Here is a 19,686-nt window from a genome sequence, read left to right as displayed (position 1 = left end):
TCACTCACCACCGCCGTTGTGGGGTTTGTTGTTTTTCCCTTCGACCAGCAACGACCACTACCTGCACAATGGTCTCCCCATCTAATCAGGCGTCTCCATCGGTGTGAGTGATGGAAGGAGGATGCTGTTCGCTTGCTCTCTCTCTCTCTATTGGCGCTCTCACGGCACGGTACTCACGAGAAAAAAAAGGGAACACTCTGCTGCGTGAGTTAAACTGCGGGATGCGGGATCCTACTGCCTGCTGTCTGCCTGCCAGGAGCCAGGATGCGCCGCGAGATGAATCGTTGCTCTCAGTTTGGTTCAGCTTTTCACGCCACTCGGTCGGTGCGGAGTCAGCGGTCAGCTCACGGCAACGTCATCAGGCCCAGGCCAGGTAGCCAGGAAACGTCATCGTCATAGTGTGCCACGGATTTTGCAACAGATTCCCGAAAGGCGTGACGTAGTGACGGTAGTGGCCGCCTCGCCTTAATTCTGCGGGACTGCGCACTGCGTACGGGCAGGGTGGGGTGGGGTGGGGGATGGGGGTGACGATCCGTAGTAGGTCCTGCGGCATTCCAGTGAACGTTTGTGAGTGAGTGCGCGTGTGTGCGTATGTGTGTGTGTGCATTGTGGACGCAAATTGTAAAAAGGGAGTCGCGAGTGGTGGTGGTGCTGGTGGTGGTTAATCAATCATCGATGAAAGTCCGCCTGTCCGTGTGCGTGTGTGTGTGTGCCTCGTGTGGTTAGTGACCATTTTTTGTTGTCCACCCTCCCTTCACGCAGTGAGTTTGAACCGAAACACCCTTCGCAGTGAGTGAATAAGTGAGACCCGAAAAACCGAAGGACCCATTGGAAAAGGCAGCAGCTGAGTGGAGTGGAGTGAAGCGTCCAGCAAACATTTATTCCATCCATCGATCCGATTCCGAACCCGGGGAGGGTCCCTCCGGTTCCCTTTCCTTTCCTTTTTTTTGTCGTCCCATCGTCATCGTGCACGAAGAGCGCCAGAAGCGTGCAGAGAAGAGAAGAGAGAACGCGTGAGCGCCAGCAAAGTGCCAGCAAAGCGCAACGCAAGGGCCAAGCCTTGCCTGTCTCCGGCCTCCGGTTCGTTGATGCTGCGTGCCCAACACCGACATACACACAGGACCGTTGAGGGCCATTCCTCGAGGGGAACGCAAATTCTTGGCGGACAGGACGAGGACGAGGCGTGCTTTCTTGTGCTACCGATTGTGCGCTGATTACATGTGCTCCCGGTCGCGACTGTGATCTCATCGCTAGACGCCCATGTTAGTGTGCAAAGTGTGCGTGCGTGTGTGTGTGTGTGTTTGTGTGTGTGCGAGATGAGATAAGGATGCAATTGAAACCGAAGCAAAGCAGAGCAGAGTTGCTGGATGCGGATGAGATGCGTTGCTGCTGCTGCAGTGTGAACAGGATTCCGAGGCGTGATCCGTGACGGAAGTGAACGGAACGGATGTTTTGGGGAAAACTCGATTCCCGATTTCCGCCACCGGAAGGCGTCATTGTTTGGCCACCGCCAGCACCGTGGAGCGCAGCATTGAAGGACGAATTGCGACGTTTTCGATCTCAAAATCCACCCAACAGTGTACCGTGTGTGTCTGTGTGCGCTTGAATCATAGAACGAGAGAGAGAGAGAGCGCGCTCACGAAGAGTGAGAGAGAGAGAGAGAGTGAGACCCGAAAAAGGGATCATCAAGGCAGTGATGGGTGGGGGTAGCAACCTCAAAGGCAAAGGGAGGCTTCCAAAAACACAGGAAAAAGGGACGCAAACCGAAACCGACCAACCTTTTGTCGACACAAAAAGCGCCCCTAACGCACATGTGTGTGTGTGTGTGTGTGTATTTGGATGCTGGAGTGGAAGGAATCCTGTAAGGTATTTACCATACCCAGCGGACAACGGACGGACGGGGCCGCCGAGATTTGGCCTCTTGTTGGTTGGTCGCCTCTTTTTCCGGTGGTTCCTCTGCCACCCCTTTTTTCGAAGGGGGTAACGAAGGTGGTAACGAAGGGGGTGCTTCTCCATCAGCCGCCAGGAGCATTCGTACTGACGGAGCGGAGAACTACCTTTTTGGACAACATTTTTGTGTAAGAATTTGAAGGACCAGGCCTACTCTGTGTCTTCATGTTCAGCATATGACAGCAGACGATAGAGGCAGAAGAAAGAAGAAAAAGTTCTAAAGAACCCCTCCTCTAGGGAGGGTGTTTGAGATTTTTCCGGTAATTTTGAGCTCGAGCAATGCTGCTGATGATGATGATGATGATGATGCTTGCTGCTCGCTGCCTACTGCGCCTAGTGTGTCAGTGTGTCTCAGTATGGAGGAAAATGGCGACAGCGAAAGACAAAGTTTTGTGAAAACAATTTCGCAACATGATGCCGCCAGACACACACACACACATACCTGTCCTTGGAGTTGAGGCCGGAATGGGGTTGGGGGATACATTATGCACAGCCTTTGCTCTGCTCTACTCTGCTGTCAGGTCGATAGCCGTCGGGGGCTAAAGTGTTAATTTTGATATCGGGAGCGTCGGGGTTGAAGTTAAACTTTCGAAAACCTCGAAATCAACCCCCTGCTCCGGGGAGTGACATTTCGGCTATCGTAACGAGTCGATTGACATACGGTTGGGAGTTGCGGCTGGTTGATGCCCCGCAAACCTTCCCCATGCCTCGGGTGCCTCGAAATACGATCGTTCGTAATTTATGCCCGAAAATTTAAACCATCCCCTGCGGCGCTTCCCCTGTTTTTTGGGGCAGCGAATGTTGTGTAACCGATTGGGTGGATTTCCCCCGACCCCCCACTGAGGACAGACTGTTTATTGGCGATTTTTAGCATTGTCGTCGATGGCGGGGAGGCTTTCGAAAGGTTCGATCGGTTCGAACATGGGTTTTATGATCAATTCCTGGCGTAAGCCAATCATTTACCTTTCGCTCATCCTCATCGGAAATGGATTTGTCAATCTCGATGCCGTCGTCTCCGTCGTCGTCGTCGTCGTAAGCCAAAGTCCCCGGAAAATGCGAACCTTTATCCGTACCTCGTCCTTTTCTTCGTCCTCGAGGCACGATCCGGAGATGGGGCTATCGTAAAATGTTATTTGAGTCAAATCGACAATCGATTGGAATTTTCATTTCGTGGATTCTCGGATTAAGGATTCAAAAGCCAGAGAACGGCCCAGTATCAGGGGTATAGGCGATGGTTCGCCCCTGGTCCTGGATTGGCGCTTAAGGCGATTGCCAGTAATAGTTTCGCGGTGCCTTCCAATCAACCGCCTTATCTCTCTCTAACTTGCGGCTATACCTTTATACCTTTTCCGGTATCGTTTCCCCCGAAAAAAAAACACAACGAGACAAATCGTGAGGCACCATCCTAAAATGATTTCATTACCACCAAAGGCGGGCGCAAAGTGGCACCATGAAGATAAGGTGCCGTGCGCAAATTGCGTGCCCATTGTCCATTGTTGTTGTTGCTGTTGATGTTGCAAACAATTATCTTTTGCTGGAATTTCGCTAACTACGGCGTCCATTGTCCAGAGGGGGGCCCAATTGGGCAATTGAATTATCCCGCGAATGGGTGCGTGCGTGCGTGCGTGTGCCTGGCTATTAATGCTCGCACGACATTGCGCATAATTGTGGAAAATGAGCTTTTTTTTCTCTTGTTTCTTTCTTCCGGAGTTCCAGCACGCAACGGGGGCCCTAGGCCTGTGGCCTGGCACAAGATAAATCCCCAAATTATAGCCATCATCACCTTTCTGGTGCACGGCACGCCCGGCATTGCCCCCCCCCCCCCCCCCCCCCCCCCCCAGAAGAAATTGCCTGCCCTTTGAGGTCTGGCTTGAGGATGCGCATATCACTTAGCAGTGGGAAGATGGTGAAACGGTTCACTTCTTGCGGCATGAAGCAATTTATTGCAATCGTTTTCGGGCATTTCGGGCGCGGCCACCGTCGGCATTTTTACTGCCCGTGGCCATTTTATTATTATTGTTATCATTTGCATGTTATGTGCACGCTCTCACGTGTGTGTCAGTGTATGGGCAACACTCCTTGCAAGCAGCGACATACGATGACGATGGAGGTGATGAATGTGTAGCGAGCATATCGTTCGTTCGTTCGTTCGTTCGTTCGTTTCGCACTTCCCTTACTCCCTTGCCCACTAAAGCACACTAAGGGTAAGGGATAATAATTTTGCCAGCCAGGCGAAAAAAAAAACATACCAGGTAAAGGCCACACCGGGCCACGGTTCACAATTTATGCGCACACACACTCAGGGGACAGACCGCCGTCATGCTTGGTTACATTTACCTCCGAAGTGCTGGTGCTGGGGGTAGAAAAAAGGTCGTAAGCAGCGTGACCCTGCGTGTGTGTGTGTATGTGTGCATTGTGCGCGACCCACGTACGGAATCTCAAATCTCGCGGGAAAGAAGGCAATAAAACCATGGCACGGGGACGGGACCACGTGTGCAACCTCCCCCTCCCCGCCCGGATCCAAAATGGAGGCGCATGGTAGCCCGTGGTCCTGTGGAGCAATAAAAATCTGTGCCGGAAAAACAATTGAACCGTCCCGTGAATTGGAAGTGAAAACAGAGACCCCTCGCGGATGGGATAAGAAGAGGGGAGAGGGGGTGCATCGTGGGAGTCGAGGGAAAAAAGAAAAAGAAAAAGTCGCCACCAGGACCGCCAGCTTTTGCATGATTTATGCTTGCTTTCGACGCAACGACAACGACGAAATGGTCCCGGTGTCGTTGGGCAACGACGACAACACGACGTCCCTGTCCATGCGAAGGACGACCTCTTGTTTGACTTGGGGTTCAGTTTCCGGTGACAACCATCATCGTGCTCCCTTTTTCGGTTGTTTTTAAGTTTGCTTGTATTGCTTTTGTGGCCTCCTTGGACCCTCGGACCCTCTACTCTCGTGCACATTTATAAAACCAAACTTTTGCGTTACGCATGACCGCAACAAGCGGGACAAGCGGGTTTTTGGGACCGAAAACAGTGTTTCCCTTTGCTTCGCGCCTGTTAAGCTACTCCGCGCGCGCGTTTGTGTGTGTCCGTGGTCGTGGTAAATGATTTTGCCAGTGTCGTCTTCTCTCCCCTAAAAGCGCATAAGTGAAAGGAAGTAAACGAGAAAGTGTGAGCAGCAAAAAAAAAACAAAGAATAAAGTGTTTTACAAAACCTGCAAAACGAATTTTATAACAAAAGCATCACCGCCCAGTCACTAGCGAGAGAGAGAGAGGAAACAGTGTGCAGTACAGTGTGTGTCTGTGTGTGTGAGAGAGAGAGAGCAGGGCTTTGAGCCCTCCCCGAGTGTCCTTCCAGGCGTCGTGCGGCGCGGCGCCACGTTCGCGACCAACCGAGCCAGCGAGCAGATGAAAAAACACTGATAATTGCCCTAATTTATAGCTGTTCAAACATTGACCGGTAAACAGGAGACGGTCCGGACGTCCGAGTGTTGGACGTCGTTGGCTGGTTTGTGTTGGCTTCGCTGCCGCCCACATTGCCTGCCTTGATAGCGAACTCGGTGCTCGGTGAGGCAAAGGTAAGTGAGCAGATAAGTTGGTGGTGCCCAATTGTGCTGCACGATTTATGTTCTGGCTTTTATTATTGCTTCTTGTGTTCTTTTTTTCCGCTTCTTCTTTTTGCTGTTGTCCGGCCCTGGTTGTTGTTGTTGTTGTTGTTGTAGTTCTCAATTTGAAAAGCTTAATTAAATTCCACCCCAGCAAACAAATCCGGTGGTGCGCGCCACAACAATAGCCATTCGTTTGCAGCGTTGTTACACATCGGCAAAGTGGAAGGGGCCAACGGTGGTCGCTGAACCATTGGGAACAAATTAGTTTGCTGGCCATTTTGCGGAAAAAACATTCACTACACCCTCAGTGTTCGCAACTAGAGAAGAACGCACAGAGAATGAACTGAAGAGGACGAGATAGAAAAGCGGAAACCAAAACCAAACGGGCACGGAGGAAAAAAAAAAGGAAACAGAAACCACGAATGAAAGCTCTGAGTCCGAGCTGGGGACGAAATGCCGATTGTCAGGCCCAATGGGAGCTGCTCCCTTTTTTTTTTTTTTGTTGTCGGACTCGTGGGGTTTGTATAGGAATTGGAAACTTTGCTCAAAATAAATAGTATAGTTCAGGGCAGGAAGGCACCGTACCAAGTGACACCGACCGTACCGGTCTAGTAGTCCTTACTCAGAAAGGAACGCATCGCAGTAGGCAGGCATATTATTAGGACCGTCTGGCCCCGTGGGAGTGGCTGACAGTGTAACGAATGCGGGGAAGGACGGAAGAAACGGAGAGCGCTGGTGACGAAGATGAATGTAATTTGATTATTCGCTGGAGAAATCATCTCGCCGGGATAGAGAATGTTGTTTGCATTCGCATTTGGTAGTATTTTGATGAAGTGCTTTGAGCGGCGCAGGGCGCAGGGCGTCGTGTTTTTTTCATCTCTGTTGCCCAGCTCTGTTGGCACGTTGTGTTGATGATCAGTCACACAATTTTGAATTGCGATGAATGGACACTGACAACTGCGGTACTTTTATATCTTTTTTCTTGGATTTTCTTTCTTTTCGTACCAAGGGAGTCGTTTTTCAAAAATAAATATTAATTTATAGAGGCTTAAGGTATTTACTTATAAATTACCTCAATTCATCACTGATTGCATGTCGCATTTAATGAATGATTACCATTAGCAATACAGCTCTTCAACTTCGATGGTTTTTAGAAACTATTGCACACAGTTTGTTGGCTATTACTTTCTATAATCTTTTGCTGTTTTGAGGGAATTTTTTATTTTCTAAATTACCTTTTGACTTTTTAATGGCGATAAAAAATATGCATAAAATTATCATAAAAATTATTAAGTATAAAAATATAAATATAAAAATAACGCTTTAATCTTGGCAATCATAAACTGACAGATCAGATGATAGCACCTCATTGATCAGAACCAATGGTTTAGCGCAGATGATAGCACCTCATAACAGATGGTAATCTGCTAATCTTCTAAGAAAGGAATGATTTCGTTTCGATTTAATAGTACTATCCCTAATAAACAAAACAAAATTCATCGCATCTTGTCACACTCCCCCGTTGAGTTGAGTTCTTTTTTATGTATCCAACCCATTTGGGTCACGTGTAGGTTTATGGTTCCAACTTATTACTTGATTGGCTTTAAGGACTGATTTGCATACTTATCAGCTGCCACACGAGCGGTTTTGGTCTGCTACGGAAGATCCTTCTTCGCTTTAAGTACATGAGCTAAAAGAAACATTACAAAAAACATAACAAGTTCTTTCACCATTACATTCGGATTAATCTGTCGTATACTCGAATCGCATTCCTTCTGTCCCAGTATATATGGTGGTTGGTTTAATGATGCCTGGGCCTGTGCCCGCATAAAAGTATAAAAAAGTATAAATGGAGGTATATAAAAAAGGCGTTAATTTTGCCAAACTTTTAGATAAACAACCATTACAACAAACAATTGTAATTTTAACCAACTGCGAGTCAGCAGAAGTTTTCTGAATTTCCATTCATTATCACAATAATGTGATAATGGTTTGCACAAGCCAACCAGCTGTTTCGAATCCAAACTTGCATGAAAAAGATGGAAGATCAAAAGTCACCTGCGATATACGAAATGAACTTCGCAAACATCGTTCGCAAAGCAAAAAAGCAAAAAGTTTTAACAATTCTTCAAAAAACCATTCAACTACGACCGAGAAAACAAAGATCACGAAAGATTCTGGGTCGCCTATCGAAACGAAATTCAATTAAATGTTTGACAAAAACCGTTGTCACCTTGCCAGCTGTCAATCAGACTTGAAATTCCGGCTTTGAAATTGGCTTCTCGAAAGGCTGGCCAAGGCTGGCATAAATTTGTGAAAGAAATTTTAACATCAAGACACACACACACACACACACACACACACACACACACACACACACACTTACACACGAGATTCTGCTCGATCACGTGGAAAGCAGGTAATGGTTCCGAGATGGCATCGGAGGCCATCAATGAACAGGCCCTCGTTTCGATTCCACCACAAAACGTGACAAGCATGGAAATGGCGCTATATTTGGCGCATAAAAAGATGATAACTTGTATCTTGTGGTGTTCCGAAAGAAGGAAAGAAGAATTGAAAAACGAAGAAGAAAAGCGGATCCAACTGGGGTGGAAGCTGTCTCTCTCTCTCTCTCTCTCTCCTCTCTCTCTCTCTCTCTCTCTCTCTCCTCTCTCTCTCTCTCTCTCTCTCTCTCTCTCTCTCTCTCTCTCTCTCTCTCTCTCTCTCTTGCGCTTTCTCACCCTCTTGTGTATAACATATTGTTCCATCATTTGGTTGGAAGAATAAGCGCTTGTTGTAGATGTGCCCAAGGTGCATGATGAGCACCCACCAGGTAGATCTTTGTAAAGTGGCATGTGTGCATGTGAATGTTACCCCCCTCCAGAACTGAACGAATACGATTCTATTGAAAGCCCAACAGTAAAGGTGCTCGGTTCAGTAGAAAACGGTTCGAACTTTTGAAACAGCAATGGCTATAGCGATACAAACAGAATGGGAGAGAAAGAGAGAGAGAGGGAGCGATGGAAAATAAATCCTATGTCAAAGTGATAAGTTTCAGTATGCTCGCCAAAATAGGCACCTGATCGTGCTTATAATCGCGTGCCTCTAATGGCACCAAAACCTGGCACTTGCCGGAGGACCGCGACCTCCCGACCAGAAGAGCCGACAAGCCAGTGGACAAGAAAAGAAGGGTAAGGACGCGGGGAAGAGAATCCATTATGCCCCGAGACCCGGTGGGCACCCGGCAGTAGTACCGGGTACAGTGAAAGCTCACAAAAAACCCGCGTAGCGTGGCACGTAGCGAGAGAGAGAAGTGGAAAATGGCAAGAATTGTACACAACACATTGCAGGCCTTTTACCGGTAGGGGAGCAAACATGGCATAGTAAGAAAGGGGAAGAAGGGACACACCAGGGTGCGTCGCATAACCCCACATCGTCCGCCACGTCACCCCCACCGGCGTCGCCGGAGAAATCCGAAACGTGTTCCATCAGACAAAGGAAAACGGTGTAAACAAACTCTTCATCTTCATAAAACATTCTCATAATACACGGGCACCCAAGGAGCAGTAGCATACCGTCCTTGACGTCCAAGAATACACGACGCCAAGCGGCCAAGAAGTGGGGGGTGGACGGTCGAAGGAGGAAAATCATCCCCTAACCGGCTCTTGTTCGGCTCGGTTCTACCGGGCCAACAGGAGCCCGGAGTGTTGCTTGTCCGGCGCCTTTACCGAAGATGTACACGCCACGGCCTACTGCTGCTACCACGGCCACGGCCTACTACTCACAGCTCACAGAAAGACGTCGATCTGAGCGCATTTTTTTCTTGGGCCACTTTGGTCCCATTTGCTAGCAAAGCCAAGGCACACTTAACCCGAAGCAATCAGACCAACCGAGGACCAACCAAGCTTACCGGTTCGGAAGAAAGAAAGACGAGGGAAAGGCGAAGAGGGGCAGCAATGGAACGGGGCCATTCACATTTTCTTTGCATCCCCCTTCCCCCTCCCTCCCCGCTATGCCGTGCGCTCTGTCATCTTAAGATGGCGATGGAGATAGAGCCAAAGCTTCTCCGCAACTCCGAGATGAGGGAGTAAATGGACGAAACGAAGACTCATCGCGCTCCCTGGCCCGAGCCCGCCCAAACCTCCGACCCCCCAGGGTAAAAGAAGTAAATGGAAGAAACGATCCAGAAGAGGAAGAAATAATCCAGCACCAAGCGACGAGATCAATTAACTTTCTTTTCTTCCGCTCGTGTTCCGCTGCACAGAGCCACGCCACGCGAGATGGTGGAGGCGGATGCTTTTCCGCCACCGACCGCTACACACACACACATACAAAAAAACCCAAATTGCTTTCCTCGGCTACTGCTTCCCAGCCTTTTGAAGGGACGAAAAACTGTGCCATCTCTCTCCTTGGGCCGTTTGCGCGCGCGCGCTCGAAGCTCGATGGCTTTTTTGTAGGAGATATCGCTGCGTCTTCTTTCCGATCCTTGTCTCTTTTTGCTTCTTCTTATTTTCCCCGGCTGGTATGACGATGTAGTGTGTACAAATGTGTAGCGGGTGTTGCTGCGCCGAAACGCCGAAAATACACTCGCATACACACACGCACACACACACCGAAGAGCCAGTGCCCGGTTGTGTACAAATGTTATCGTGGCTGACAGTGATAGATTGATGATTAATTCTACAAACCTGCCAGCCAGTTGTGCCAGTGTTACGTACGATACGTACAAAGTGCCGATGCGCGAGTGTGTATGTGTGTGTGTTGCCAAAGATTTGAAAGTGGCAAATCAGGGCGCTTCATTATCACCGCTCAATTAAGGGAAATGTTATCTCTTTCGAGTCAATTTTGATATGTTTAAGCGGCGGTACTTCATAGGCATCGCGTTACGCGTTGCGCAGCGCTGGGAGTAATTTAATTTATTCTAGTGAAGTTGCAATCTGGCAACCGGTGGTGTTTAATTATGATAAATTGTCTGATTAATTATGAGAGCGGTGGCGGTGATTTTTCAAGCCAACGTGCACGGTGCTGTGTCGTGGTGGTGTGTATCGGTCGCCGTTGTAGCCTCATTTTGGAAGTAATATTGTTTGTGGAGGTACAATATTTGACAGGCAATGGTTCAGTCATTCAATCATCGAGCTAACAAAGATGGTCTTTTCGGTTATTTTATGTTCTCAAATCGTTGGAGAGTTTCATTAATTTTGCAACACAACCAGGTGGTTTCGATTAATGGCAGCTGTTTACAATCTGGACACTACTTTAGGAGAAAACTAACAAAGAAATAGATTAGCTTTTCAGTAGAGATCCTAGCCTCTATGCTGCGTCTTTTAACGCTCAGCTGAAATTGACCAGACATACAAGTGGTAGTATAGTTTATTCGTACTAAAGAGGGTCGCATTTTTGAGAATATGTTGGCACGAAACCACTCATTTTCTGTTTCTTAATTTCGTATTAAACTACAACTTTTGAGGAATATTAAGACGTAGCTGGCTGTAAATTTACTTTAAAAAATACATCATGCTACCTAAGCTCAAGAAGCATGTCTAAGTACACCATGTCCAATATATTCTCATACAACTTCAATCATCTGTATTTTCTTGAAGGATAGACCATTTTTAATTTAATTCATCCGATCGTTATTTTATGAACAATCTTGTATTTATCAATAATAAAATATGTTTCGAAATCACTCCGCCTCCCACTTTTTTACTAGCTTCAATCACTTCTAAATTATCTCCGCCATGGATATACGCGGCACAGACAACTTCCATAGGCATTTCATCCCAAATTTTATTTATCGCTGCTTTGAAATGTATCAAACTGGACAATACGAACGTATCGTTTGGTTTTGATAACTTGTACGACCAAACGAAAAAGTCCAGTGGGTTAGGATCTGGTGAACTGGGAGACCATTCATTCTTCACTTCAAATATGGTTAAATTGTTTCTACACCAGTCTTGGACAAAATTCGCTGTGTGCGAGGGCGCTCCATCTTGCTGGAACACATAATCGTCGTCTCCGTATAATCTTTCCAAGCTAGGGATCAGCACTGTCTTTAAAACTATAGTTTTGAAATACATTGAGTTCATTTTTATCCCTTTTTCAATCAAAAATAGGGGCAGATATCCACCCCGACCCTTCACACTAGCTGAAAACTGGGGATGTTCCTTCGATGTAACAGATATTCTTGATGTTTCTGGCCCTCAATCTATCGTTTTGCACATTATGACTATGTTCTAGAACAAAAAGTTTTCATCTGAAAACGCAAAGTCTCGTCCAACGTGCCCAGCTAGATATTCATGATTTTTATTGATCGTTACTATAATCTGACCACCAACAGAAAACAGATTAATCCAATTCTCAAAATAATAAGTAAACAATACAATTTGACAGGAATGTATCGTGATCTATCTTCGGAGATCCAAACAAAATCGATACTATATCATATACTTTTTATTATCTCAAGGTACTTCCGATTATCTATTTTTATGGGAATCTTAAATTTTCAATTCTTGGTAGAATTTTAAAATTTACGATTGCACGTTTTTATAAAGAAAGAGCCCCTTCCTCTTAAGCAAAATGCAGATGAAGTGTTCACAAGTACAAAAACAACGGTTCACTAGTTTTGATGCTACGAAGAACATCGATTTTAGAAACGTTACTTTGGGATAGAACGCTTAAAGCTGCGAAATGTACTGAGCAACACATAACGTGCGCTTTGCCAAACGGCTGTATCTTGTTCGGTTTTCCATTTATTTGCATCCTATTGATCCATTTCTTACGCAAACCTCTTGAAATATCTGTCGACAGAAAAGATGTTAAAATTAAAATCATAAAAACAACGAAAGGCACAATAGTTGCTGCATAAATGCGCCTTCCAGAACCTAAAGCATATTAAACTGGAAGGGTGGTGCACAACATAAGCATATATTTTTGGTTCACCACATTCGGCAGTAGAGCTTGAGTAATCTGATCCGCTGCACAATGGAATGAAGAAACCGGAATCTAGCCACTGCAGGAAGCATTTTATTTCACATCACATCTCACAAAAAGCGATCGAGCTGCTTCGCTCGACCATTGTCTAAACTATTCTCCGCTCCACAATCCACTGCCGATTCCTGTTCCTCAGCTTAATCGCGTTGAATCGAGCACATCGAAATGATGCCCGCTTTATGGCTCTGCGCCAACAAACTCCCACATCAGATTTACTGTTATTTTTGGCCCCCTCAACCCCACTACTACACACAAGCGACCATATCGCGAGCATTCTCATCCGCACTCTAATTGCAAAAGAAGAACGTGCTCCGAGATAAAGCTCACAACTTTAAACATCCGCGGCGCGCGCGCGAGCGCGGGAGTTAAATGTTTGTCTAACAATTACTTTACTCTCAAGCACCGCACCGCAGGCTCCTTACGAAAAGAACGAAGAAAGAACGGAGTGAATCGCGTTGGGGCGGAAAAAAACACGAAGCTAACCATCGAGGGCCCGGATTACGCGAGTCTCTTGCATCGCGTGTTCGCCTGGACCAGTGCCGCCAGTGCCGCCAGGGAACGCCTGCAAGGGTAGGAGGTGAAATAGTTTCTTCCATATTTTAGCGCGAAAAGTTTGATTGTAAACTTACGATACGAGGCAAGGCTTACGATGGGATAAGGTCTTTGGCGCAGCGTTATCTTCTACCATATGCTCCACAGGATGGACTACTGGACAGCGGCGACTGCTGCTGCTGCAATCCACAGAATTCATTGCCTTCCACTGCACGTGCTCCCTGGAGTCCCGCAAATTCCCGTTCCCCTTATCGCTGTATACGTTGCCACATTCGCTTGCGCGTTGCTTTGCACAGTCCTTTGGCCATTTACACTGTTGTTTATTCGATTTATTCGAACTCGTTTGTGAGAGCAAATTATACGTACGCGCTCGGAGCTCGCGGCGCGTTTCACGTTTCAATCATGTTGACGGACGACAGCACAGTCCAGAGGGCTTAATTTAATGCGCCCTCCCTCCCTGCCACCCGGAGCATAATCGCGTAATCTCATTCTTAATAACATTTCCTCCTCTCGAACGAATCAATCGTGCTGGCGGCGGCGGATGCTGCATCCAAATCCGATCGATCGATCGGTGGTCGACCTTCTCGACATCCAACTTTCGTAATCGTAATTATTTCTTTGATTGTTTCTTCTGCGCCCTCACCCCCCTTTGGCGTGGAGCGGCCACCACCAACACCCCAATCATGCGACAGATTGTCCTTTCCGGAATTTCCCGGAAAACTTTTTCCTTTCGCATCGATCAAATCGAATTGGGAGCGCGACGCGCGACGGTTGATGATGGCGGTGTTGCTGCTGCTGCTACTGTCACTGCTTGTCGATGCTGGTGATGATGATGATTGGGTGGTCCAGGGCGAACCGATAAGTTTGACGGCTCATAATTATAGCAGTCATTAGGTTGGAATTTCTTTTTTTCTTTCTTGATGTAACATATTCGCCACCGCAGGTTTGGCTCAAGCCAAGCGTCGATTCCCCTTTGGGAGAGGAAAACGGTGCGCTCGTTTCTGATCATAACTAATGCAGGTTCTCGCATGAAGACGACGACTAGGACGACGACTAGGAGGAGATGCTCCATCTAATGACGATGAATTCGCACCAACAAACGAACAAGAATGGTGAGAAGTGGTGGTGATGGCTGTGGGGTTGCTGTCAAATTGTGGCTGGTTGGTGTGGTGCCCTCCCCCCGGGTACGTGATTACCGATAATGGTCTTACAACATGGATGAGAAATGATAGCATTGCGGGCTGCCAACGATTGCCAACGATCCCGAGAAGCCACTTTGACATAACCGGAGATCTTGGGAACGCGCTGCTCGTTGTTTGCGTGTGCGAATGGGGAATGTAGCAACAACATACATACCACCCTTCCCCCTTGGTATGGTGCCTGTCATGGCTGCCGGTCCAATCAACTAACCGACACCGACGGGTTTACCTTTGCTATACAACGCACGCAACGGGTACGTCGCTTTGGCGTTCTCGATGTTCCGAGAGCCACCACGGCCGCCCGCAAAGGTAAACAAGGTTAAGGAAATTCAAAACCATAACTTCAAAGAAAATGGAAGCTCGATGCTGGTTGGTGGCCGTGTCGAGTAGCAGCAGCAGCAGCGGCAGCAGCAGTAGGCACTGACACACTGGATGGATTGCGGTTGCCAAGCGTAAACAAGATTAGTGGCCTACCTGGATGGGGCAGGTTTGACTCCCATCGGTTAATGGGTTGGCAGCATCGAGTAGATCGAATTCGCCAACGAGTGCGAAGCCCCGGTGCGTGTGTGTGTGCACCGTGGTCGTGGTCGTATGTGCCAGTCTGAAATGGAAACACATTTCTCCAGCACAACCACAACCACACAACCGGTTGGGTCCATGCCTCATGTCCAAAGTCAATGGTGCCTCTATTAATAATGTTGCAATTGATTTTTCCGCCACATCTCGATAATGGTTGTAGCAGCAGCAGGAGCAGCAGCACCAGCAGCAGCAGCAGCAGGTGCGAAAGGAAAGAATCGTCGTTATCAGTGAATTGTTATTTACTACCATTACCACCACCAGCACCACCAGCAGCGCCATTTTTTCGCTGGAGCTGAGATTCAGGATCTTCCTTTTAGTATGCTAGCGTTACTACTACTAGTGCTTGCTAGTAGTGTTGGTGTGTCAGACCTTACTGTAGTGACACGTTTTAATGGTGTACTATTTGGCTTCCAAAAACACATGTGTGTGTGTGCGTGTGCGACTATTTACTACATGCATACCAAACACACACATCCACACGAACGAAACAACTGAAACAACCGTGGCCCGAAATGGTAGCTTTATGGATGGATCAATAGAAGCTTAAATTAATTGCGATAGCACAGGCCATAAAATTGCAATAAAAAGCCCGGAGGCGAAGGTAAGATAAAAATTTATCTTTGCTGCAGGCTACCGGAGAGGTTGCAGCCAGGGGGCTACTACTACGCCGAGGGGGGTTTGGAGGCACACCATAAAGTATGTTTGCCCCCCCCCCCCCCCTATCAGGATGCCAACCAGGTTTTCGCTTGTGGTAGGTAAGCAACTGTGGAGGTCAGTTGCCCCTGGACTACAAACAACAGCATAAACGTCACGTGTGGCTGGCAGACAGGCACCCACGAGATACTAGCCTTTGGGGCTATTAACCGCTGGTAGGCTTTATGAAGTCACTGTCCGTCCCCCGAGGGGGGTAGATTGCTTTTGTGTTTTAAACATTTCACCCGGATGCGCAGAGAGTATCCGACATTACTTGTTTGTTTTAATTCAAGCGGATACGGATTTGTGGATACATTTCTAATAAATCATGTTTGATGCATTGAAAGTATGAAATAATTTCATTATTAGTATGGCATTTCGTTTGGATTATTCTTCCGATTAAAAAGATTGGCTACAAAAATTGATTAAAAATTGGCGAAAATTAATTAAAATATGCTCTATTATCATGATGGAGAATCAAAAAGACCGGAAACACATTGTGCTAGAAAGCTTTTAAGAAAATTTAAAAAAACATGTTATTGGCTCCTACATGTTCGACATAAATTATAGCGGCTTAAGATTGTCAGGAAAATTGCATAAACCGCGATTAAAAATAACGCAAAAGAGAACCTGTAAGTCATTTATTAACAAATCTTTTTTCTAAAATTGTAATAATATTATACCAAAAACTTTCCAAACACTACGCCAGGCATCACATACAAATACATGCCAACTGGCGCTTCTCAATTCAGCACGTTTGTGTTGGAAGTAGAACAGCAAATATTTACAACAGCGCATCCGCTCGCTCCGCCTTATCAGCTCAAACAAATATGGCACGCTGACGCTGAAAACAATGTTTGTCGTAAAAATGCCAACGGAAAATGGTCCCACAAAAACGATCAAATTTGATGCCCAGTTGTTGTTTCCTTCCGTATACAATGTGTATATGCGTGTGTGTGCTGTTGTTGATAAGCTGACAAGTCTGCCGAAAAAACTCTTTTCGGTCCGTTTTGTACACACCAGACCATAAGTGTACTGAGAAGTGTCGGGCTTGAATCCAGCCGAATTTAATTTTCATGAAAATTTTTACCACAACCAGGCGCCTCCATTAGCTGCACGTGTTGGCCAATCGTTTACCGAGCTAGCAAAGCAAACGGAGCAGCAGTTTTGCACACACCGTGTGTAGTGTCTTTCGTTAGTCAAGCTAATATCGAGTATGTGTCTTTACCGTGATCATTTATTGAAGGAACAATGCAATTAACGCTACAAACACTGGGCGCCTCCATCGCGTGCACTACCATGCGCCTCCATCGAAGACGACAAAACAACGGTTCATCCACTGTACCCCCTCGATTGCCTGCCAGCTATGGATTAGTTATTTGTGGCCCAGTGCCCTATCCCTGTGCACGGAGTGCAAGAAGCATCAAGACGAACGGTGCTCGAATTTTTGTTAGTTCCAGTGCGCCGGCCAAGCGCAAGCTAGCAAACCGTGTCTCGTGTCTGTCGTGCTGCGAAAGCGTGCGAAAACCCGGAACCCGTACCTCTGGTGCGCAAACTGGTGGCACTGTTCATCTTATAGCCTTGTGTAAGTAAATAGGCGGACATGTTTGCTCTTCGCCTGCGATGCGAAGGACGACGATGCTTGCGTAAATATCTTTTTTCGGGGGAGACTGGAAGGGAGATGTGTGGGCCGGTGGTCGTTTCGTATCGCCGTGCTGATGCTGGCGCACCATTTGCATCTTGGGGACTACTATCCGGAGCACAGGCAGCACCGAAACGGATACGCTACACGGGTACAGAAAGCAAATTTATTCGTTCGCTTCACAAACACTGCCACAGCAGCCGGAACGAGCATCCTGGAGCATCCATCGTGAAGGAGTGCTGTGCACACGCAGCTGCAGGATTAAGCCAGTGAGTGAGTGAGCCTACCGTAAGGCAACCGTACGGAAAGTAGTTTCGACAAATTCTGAGCAAAATGAAATCCGAAACTTCTTTCCAGCTCAGTGGCTGGCTGGGAAAAGGGGTGCTGGTGGTGGAACCTTGAATTGCTGCATCGGAGAAATGATATGGCGCAATCTCTAGAGAGAGAGAGAGAGTTAGAGAGAGCGCAAGAGAAACAGAGTCAATCCAATCGTAACACAGAATGTCTTCCTTTTGCGTGTCAAAAATGAGAGATGCTTCAGCTGTTGGTAGCTTTGCCTAGGCGATACAGAATCACATCCATACACACACACACACACACACACACACACATACAGGAATACAGACCGGTGTGGGTTTTGCATAATTTTATTACGAAATGCGCTGCCAAACAATGCGTCACAATTTACCGGGCAAGCCAACGGTCCTCTGCCATAAGCCATGCACGGAAGAGTGTCACTCACCGTTAGGGTGTTTGATTAGCATTAAGATTCGTTTCATTAAAGCTATGTTTTTACGGCAGAATCAGCTTTCAAATTTTGCAAATAATCAAATCTTGACGCTGGATCTGCATGAACCGCAAACTTCGCGCAAACTCAGCGCAAACGAAAAGTGTAATGTCAAATTGTTTGCTCTTGGTATTTCGCAAACCGGTTTGCACTGAAACCCTTTTCTGTCTTTTTATTGATTTCATGCGAAATTGGGATACTTTTGCGGATGAAACAGATTAACCTTCATCGGTTCTTTGTATGCGCGCTCATACAATTGTAATAGTAAATGTTTAATTATATAAAAACGGTATGATGGAATGGTCTGAATTTCTCCAAAGTAGAATTATTTTGGCCATAGAATCTAAATATTCCAACAACAGATGTGAGGCATTTTTCTGATTTGTAGTATTGTCTGAGCAGAAAAAGTTACGAATCGGTTCTTTGTGTATGCGCATACGCATACACATGTATTTGCCATATGTTATCTATCATATCTGCTATCATATCGCGCTCTTTTACACTCAGTAATTCACTTTGAATGCTCACTAGTAACCATTGCTTGCTGAGTCATTGATAGTTAGAGTTTTTCCGTGTTTGTGACATGTTTTGTGTTCATTGATTTTGAATTCGTTTGAATTTTTTGATAAAATCGAGATGATCGTGTTTTGCGTAATGCTTGACAAAGAGATGAGTTCGACATGGAACTCTGGTCTCTTCTAATTTGAAAAGTGTACATGGAGAACCTCAATGGAATAGTGATGGTGGTTTTGTTCCATCGGATAGTGTAAATGAGGAATGGAATGGAGTGAACATAGTGATGAAGAAGTCCATTGACGTATTGCCGAAGAAAATGGTGCAATATGGCAACAACATTTGAGTGTTATGTGATTCAAACACGTTTTTGCTACTCGTTGTGGGAAGTGTGAGAAATTAATTTGTGCTTATTTGCGAGAGGAGTGCCAAAGAATACAAAATAATTTGAAAAATTAACTTTTTTCCCAATTTTTCACATATTTCTCAAAAACACTGATTTTCTATTTGCTGTTTTTAGTACTTATTTTTTAAATTTCTTAAACCGTATTCCATTTTTTTCAATAAATACCTTCCAATGAACAAAACCAGTAACAAAAACTTGTTAGTTTTGTTTTTAGCGAATTTTAATGAAGGTATTTAAAATATGTATATGTGCACGCATACACAAGAACCGATCCAATGTAGCTTTGGAGGGACCGATGAGGGTTAAACAAAGCCTCAATGAACTAACATTATTGTTTTGATTCTCAAAAAAGGCAAAAATTATAGTGTAAACCTTCTAACCTTATAAATTTGATGTTGAACAAAGCAAACGCCAATAGCACAGGTTCACGAACCTGTAAACTTTATTAAAACAATTGCAAAAATTCGGCGGTTTTTCATAGAAGAACATTTCTCATAGTTATAAGTATATTACATTTAATAGTCAAACTTAAAACTTCTTATAATAAACAACCACTTGAGAAAGGTGAGAAGGTTAGAAATTCATTATCTTTCTTTCTTTTCAATTGTAATTTCTATAAAAGTCAACAAAAAACACCTGATTTGTTTGGTGTAGAATAGGTAAAAACGTCTAAAAAATCTAATCAATAAGTGAAGAATCGAAACTATTATCATTTTTTCAAAATTTCATTTGTTCAAATGCTTATTCTTAGTTGTCTTAAAAAATAAATAGTA

The 19,686-nt window shown here is 45.9% G+C and overlaps 1 protein-coding gene across 1 annotated transcript in view; it reads left to right on the top strand.

The window, feature by feature from the left end:
• Positions 1 to 303: 303 nt before the first annotated feature.
• Positions 304 to 19,686, top strand: part of LOC125959917 (mucin-17-like) — a 77,777-nt gene continuing 58,394 nt past the window's right edge. The window contains exons 1-2 of the mRNA XM_049692939.1: positions 304 to 373; positions 5,085 to 5,522. The gene's annotated coding sequence lies outside the window, so the exon portion shown is untranslated. The remainder of the gene's footprint in view (positions 374 to 5,084; positions 5,523 to 19,686) is intronic.

This window comes from Anopheles darlingi, chromosome 2 (assembly GCF_943734745.1).
Source record: "Anopheles darlingi chromosome 2, idAnoDarlMG_H_01, whole genome shotgun sequence".
Lineage (NCBI taxonomy): Eukaryota > Metazoa > Arthropoda > Insecta > Diptera > Culicidae > Anopheles > Anopheles darlingi.
This window is presented reverse-complemented; position numbering and strand designations above follow the sequence as displayed.